Source organism: Rhinoderma darwinii, chromosome 5 (assembly GCF_050947455.1).
Source record: "Rhinoderma darwinii isolate aRhiDar2 chromosome 5, aRhiDar2.hap1, whole genome shotgun sequence".
Classification (NCBI taxonomy): Eukaryota; Metazoa; Chordata; class Amphibia; order Anura; family Rhinodermatidae; genus Rhinoderma; species Rhinoderma darwinii.
Window position 1 is genome coordinate 212,252,765 of NC_134691.1, and position 6,000 is coordinate 212,258,764.

The following is a 6,000-nucleotide window of genomic DNA, read 5'->3' on the forward strand; positions in this document are numbered from 1 at the left end:
AAGTTATGACCATTTTTGTAGTTATGCAAATGAGGCTTGCAAAAGTCCAATTGGGTGTGTTTAAAACTAAAAGTCCAAGTGGGCGTACATCGGGGCGTTTTTAATACTTTTACTAGCTGGGCGCTCTGACGAGAAGTATCATCCACTTCTCTTCAGAACGCCCAGCTTCTGGCAGTGCAGACACAGCCGTGTTATCGAGAGATCACGCTGTGTCGTCACTCAAAGGTCCTGCATCGTGTCAGACGAGCGAGGACACATCGGCACCAGAGGCTACATTTGATTCTGCAACAGCATCGGCATTTGCAGGTAAGTCGATGTAGCTACTTACCTGCAAACGCTGATGCTGCTGCAGAATCAACTGTAGCCTCTGGTGCCGATGTGTCCTCGCTCGTCTGACACGATGCAGGACCTGTGAGTGACGTCACAGCGTGATCTGGCAGAAGCTGGGCGTTCTGAAGAGAAGTGGATGATACTTCTCATCAGAACGCCCAGCTAGTAAAAGTATTAAAAACGCCCCGATGTACGCACATAATACACGCCCACTTGGACTTATACTTTTAAACACACCCACTTGGACTTTTGCAAGCCTCATTTGCATAACTACAAAAATGGTCATAACTTGGCCAAAAATGCTCGTTTTTTAAAAATGAAAACGTTACTGTAATCTACATTGCAGCGCCTATCTGCTGCAATAGCAGATAGGGGTTGCAAAATCTGGTGACAGAGCCTCTTTAAGTAGACTTATTGGACGCCAATTTTTCAAGTTTCTTATACCCCCTTTCTTTGGGATCAAGACCACCACACCACTCTTCATACACTTTGCAATTTCCATATGCTCCCACATATATTCACACACTCTCACAACATCCTTCCCTATGACCTTCCACATCACACGATAAAATTCTATTGGCAAACCAGCCTCTCCAGGCGTCTTATTTGCTGCCATTCTCTCCACCACTTCCCATACTTCCTCACTAGACACCTTACGCATAATCATCTCTTTCTCACTCTCCCCAAGCTTATTTTCTAACACACTCAAAACTTCACTCTCCAAATTCTCATCCCTCCATTTCACCGCATACAAATCTTCATAAAATTTTGCAATCTCCTCACTCACCTCATCACCGCACACTTCACTTCCATCTTCTTTCAAAACAACCTCAATTGCTAGTTTCTTTGAAAAAACTTTCTTAAAGGGAATGTGTTGCCAGCAAAACATGTTTTTTTTTTTTAAATTAAACAGTTAGTGTATAGGTGATTAAACATTGTTCTAATTTATTTTATTTTTTTCACGAGTCAGGAAATATTATAAATTGGATTCAATTTATAATATTTCCCAGCACTGGTCACTAGATGGAGCCATTCCCAAAATTGCAGCATTGCATGTGGTAAAGCAACCACATTGCTTTATGCTGCAAAATTGGGTAAAAATCCCTCGCTCTAGTGAGCTCTCAGAATCCCCCCCTCCTTTATCCTGGCTAGTGCCGGGATAAACGAGGGGTTTGAACGGTCTAACCTCCTACACTGTGTGTCGCCATTTTTTGAGCTAACACACAGTGTAGAAGGTTAACATACAGTAGTAAACACACACTGAAACACGAACATACATAGAAATAACTTACCTGCTCCAGTCGCCGCCGCTCCCTCCGGTCCATCCGCTCCATCCGCTCCGTCTGCTGCCGCTGCTCCATGTGCACAAGTCCGGAAGCCGCGACCGGAAGTAGTAATCTTACTGTCCGGCCGCGACATCCGGTCCACAGGAAAATGGCGCCGGACGGCGCGCATTTCAAATTGAACTGTGTGGGAGCGGCGCATGCGCCGTTCCCACACAGCGGCGTACACGAAAGTGGATGGAACGGGCCCCGTTCGCAGTCCCTTTGGGACTGGAGCTGCCGTATTCCATGTCTGTATGTGTCGTTAATCGACACATACAGAAATGGAAAAAAAAATGGCAGCCCCCATAGGGAAGAAAAAGTGTAAAAATAAAAAAAAGTAACACACAAACACACAAATTAATCCAAACGTTTTTAATAAAGCACTAACATCTTTAACATATTAAAAAAAAAATTGTGGTGACACTGTTCCTTTAACCCTTTCACGACCAAGGACGAAAATGCACGTCCTGGTCGGCTGCTAGTTCCCGCACCAGGACGTGCATTTTCGTCCGCATTTCAAACTGTCACTCTGTGTAAACACAGAGTGACAGACCCGCGCTGACAGCTGTCCTAGACAGCTGAGACATCAGTCTCGCCGGACAGCGGACCATCGCCGCTGCTTTCGGCAGTTAACCCCTTAAGTGCGGCGACGGATTGCAGTTGTCGCATTGTCCCGCAACAAATAAGCCCTCACATGACTCCGGTGGTGAAAAAATAAAAAAGTTCTGGCTTTCAGAATATGGCGATGCAAAATGTTCCAAAAGCGGATAAGATCGGGCGCCATTTATCAGTGCGACACTGGCCACATATCTATAAAATATTATTTATTTACCCCATTATTATACCCTCTTATTATACCCTGATGTACCCCGCACAGATTACATATACCCTGATGTACCCCGCACAGATTACATATACCCTGATGTACCCCGCACAGATTACACATGCCCCCCACATTATAAACTGAAATACCAGCGAAACCCAAATCAGAAAAACTACCAAGCAAAATCTGCGCTCCAAAAGCAAAATGGCGTCCCTCCCTTCTGAGCCCTGCAGCGTGCCAAAGCAGCAGTTTGCGCCCACACATACGGCGTCGCCATACCCGAGAGAACCCGCTTAACGTTTTATGAGGTATTTGTCTTCTGTGGCACAAACTGGGCACAACATATTATGCACTAAAATGGCATATCAGTGGAAAATTGCAATTTTCACTTTGAACTATCCGCTGTGCATTAACCCCTTTGCGCACTATGACTTAATTGCCCGTCATGGTGCGGCGGTTGATGTATGGAGCCGGCTCACGTTCTGAGCCCGCTCCATACGCTGCGGGTGTCGGCTGTGTATTACAGCTGACACCCGGGACTAACGGACAGGTACAGCGATCGCTCTGTTACAGAAGCCTGATCATTGGATCACTGTATTGTACCAGTGATCCAATGATCGGTGGCTCAAGTCCCCTAAGGGGATTGATTAATAAAATGTGTAGAAGATTTATAGTTATTAGTAGTGAGAATTTTTTTTTTTAAAGTTAAAAAAACAAAACACCTTTTCGCATTTTTCTTCTAAAGTAATGTAAAAAAAAATGAACAAAATTGGTATCGCTACGTCCGTAAAAGTCCGAACTATTACAATATACCAATATTTAATTTGCACAGTGCACACCTTAAAAAAATGTAATAATTGAAACCGCCAAAATCGCATTTTTTTTTTTTTTGTCACCTTCGCTCTAAAAAAAAAATGTAATACAACTTTTTAATCACTTTTTATGTACCAAAAAATGGTACCAATAAAAACTGCAGCTCCTCCCGCAAGAAATAAGCCCTCACACCACTCTATTGATGGAAAAATAAAAAAGTTATGGCTCTTGGAAAGCGGGGAGGGAAAATCTAAAATAAGAAAGCAAAAACTGGATCAGTCCTGAAAGGGTTAATTCATTTCTAATGAAAAAATGTATGACCCCATGTGGGGTATTTCCGTACTCGGGAGAAATTGCTTTATAAAAAATGGTTGTTTTTTTCCTCCTTTATCCCTTGTGAAAATGAGAAAATGCAACATTTTAGTGGAAAAAATTTTTATATTAATTTTCGCGCCCTAATTCTAATAAACTCTGCAAAAGACCCGTGGGGTGTAAATGCTCACTATACCCCTAGAAAAATTCCTTGAAGGTTTTTCCAAAATGGGGTCACTTTTGGGGGGTTTCCACTGTTTTGGTCCCTCCAGTGCATTGCAGATGCGACATGGCACCGAAAACCATTCCAGCAATATCATAAATCCAAATCTCGCTCCTTCCGTTCTGAGCCCTGCTGTGGGTCCAAACAGCAGTTTATTACCACATATGGGGTATTGTCCTAATCGGGAGACATTGCTTTACAAATGTTGGGGTGCATTTTCTTCGTTATTCCTTGTAAATAATAAAAATTTCTATGTTTCAGAAAAAAAGTACATTTTAATTTTTACAGACTAATTCCAATATATTTAGCGAAAAACCTGTGTGGTCAAAATGCTAACTATGCCCCTAGATAAATACCTTAAGGGGTCTAGTTTTCGAAATGGGGTCGTTTATGGCCAGTTTCTATCGTTCTGGCAGCTCAAAGCTTCTCCAAATGTACAGTGGGGCCTAAAACATTTTCAAGCAAAATATGAGTCCTGAAAGCCTCCGGGTGCTCCCTTCTTTTGGGCCCTGCCGTGTGTCCAAACAACGCATTAGGGCCACAATGTGGGTATTTTTGAAAACAGGAGAAAGAGGGTGATAGATTTCGGGGTGTGTTTCTTCATTTTCATGTTCGCTTTACAAAGAAATCGGTCTTCAAACAAATACTTTTATGAAAAAAGTGAAATTATTTTTTTTTTCACCTGATATGCATTAAATTTAGCCAAGAACTGTGGGGTCAAAATAATTACTATACACCTAAATAATTACGTTATGGGGTCTAGTTTTCGAAATGGGGTAGTTTATGGGGAGTTTCTATCATTCTGGTAGCTCAAAGCCTCTCCAAATGTACAGTGGGGCCTAAAACATTTTCAAGCAAAATATGAGTCCTGAAAGCCTCCGGGTGCTCCCTCCCTTTCGGGCCCTGTCGTGTGTCCAAGCAATGCATTAGGGTCACAATGGGGGCATTTTTGAAAACAGGAGAAACAGAATGATATATTTTGGGGTGTGTTTCTTCATTCTCATGGTCGCTTTACACAGAAATCGGTCTTCAAAGTGATACTTTTATGAAAAAAGTGTTTTTTGTTTTTTTTTACACCTGATTTGCATGAATTCTTACAAAAAAACTGTGGGGTCAAAATACTTACAACACCCCTTAATAAATACCTTAAGGGGTGTAGTTTTCAAAATGGGGTCACTTGTGGGGGTTTCCACCATTCTGACACCTATGAGCCTCTGAAAACCTGGTTTGGTGGAGGAAAACAAAATGTACTTCAAAATGTATAAAATGATTACTAAATTTGTAAGTCTTCCAAATTGCTCAAAAAAAATTTTTTTTTTTCAAAAGTGCTGACAAAATAGAGTAAAGAGATGGAAATATATATTTAATTAAAAAAATTGTGCAGTATGTGTGTACATATGTGACATATTGCAGTTAAAAATAGGGAAAAATGATAATTTTTACAAAATTTCTTTAATTTCTCTATTTTTTAATTAATTTCCGCAAATCGTATCTACTTTTACCACTAAAATAAAGTACAACATGTGACGAAAAAACAATGTCAGAATTACTTGGATATTCAAAACTTTCACAGAGTTATTCTCTGATAAAGTCAGACATACCAGATTTGACAAATCTGGCTTGGTCATTAAGGTACAAACATGCCCGGTCATTAAGGAGTTAAAGAAGAAACGCGAACACTTCTCATCCTGTTCCATTTTTCCCAACTTTGCTCTGAAAATAATATTCCTCCCCTTTTCAGACAATTTTTTTTTAATTTCCCTTCTCACACCCACAATTTCATCCTCAACATCCATTCCTTCCTCTCTCATTCTATATAGAAACCTCAATCTCGCATTCAGTTTAACATAATTTCTCCTTCTAATTGTACTTGCCTTATACCCAACAGTTTTGAAAAAAGACTTTGTCTTACATTTCACCCACTCCCACCACAAAAGTATATCCCCAAATTCACTTTGTTTTTCACACCACACTGCATACAAACGTTCATACTGCTCCCTAACATCTAAATGACTTATGTTGAGCTTCCACAATCCTTTCCCATACGTACCACATCAACCCCACAGAACAATGCATCATGGTTCTAATACATTACAGGCTTCTGCCTAGAGCTTACCGACTTCACATTTTCTGACAGTAAACAATAATCTAATTTGGAGTGGATACCCCCTCTA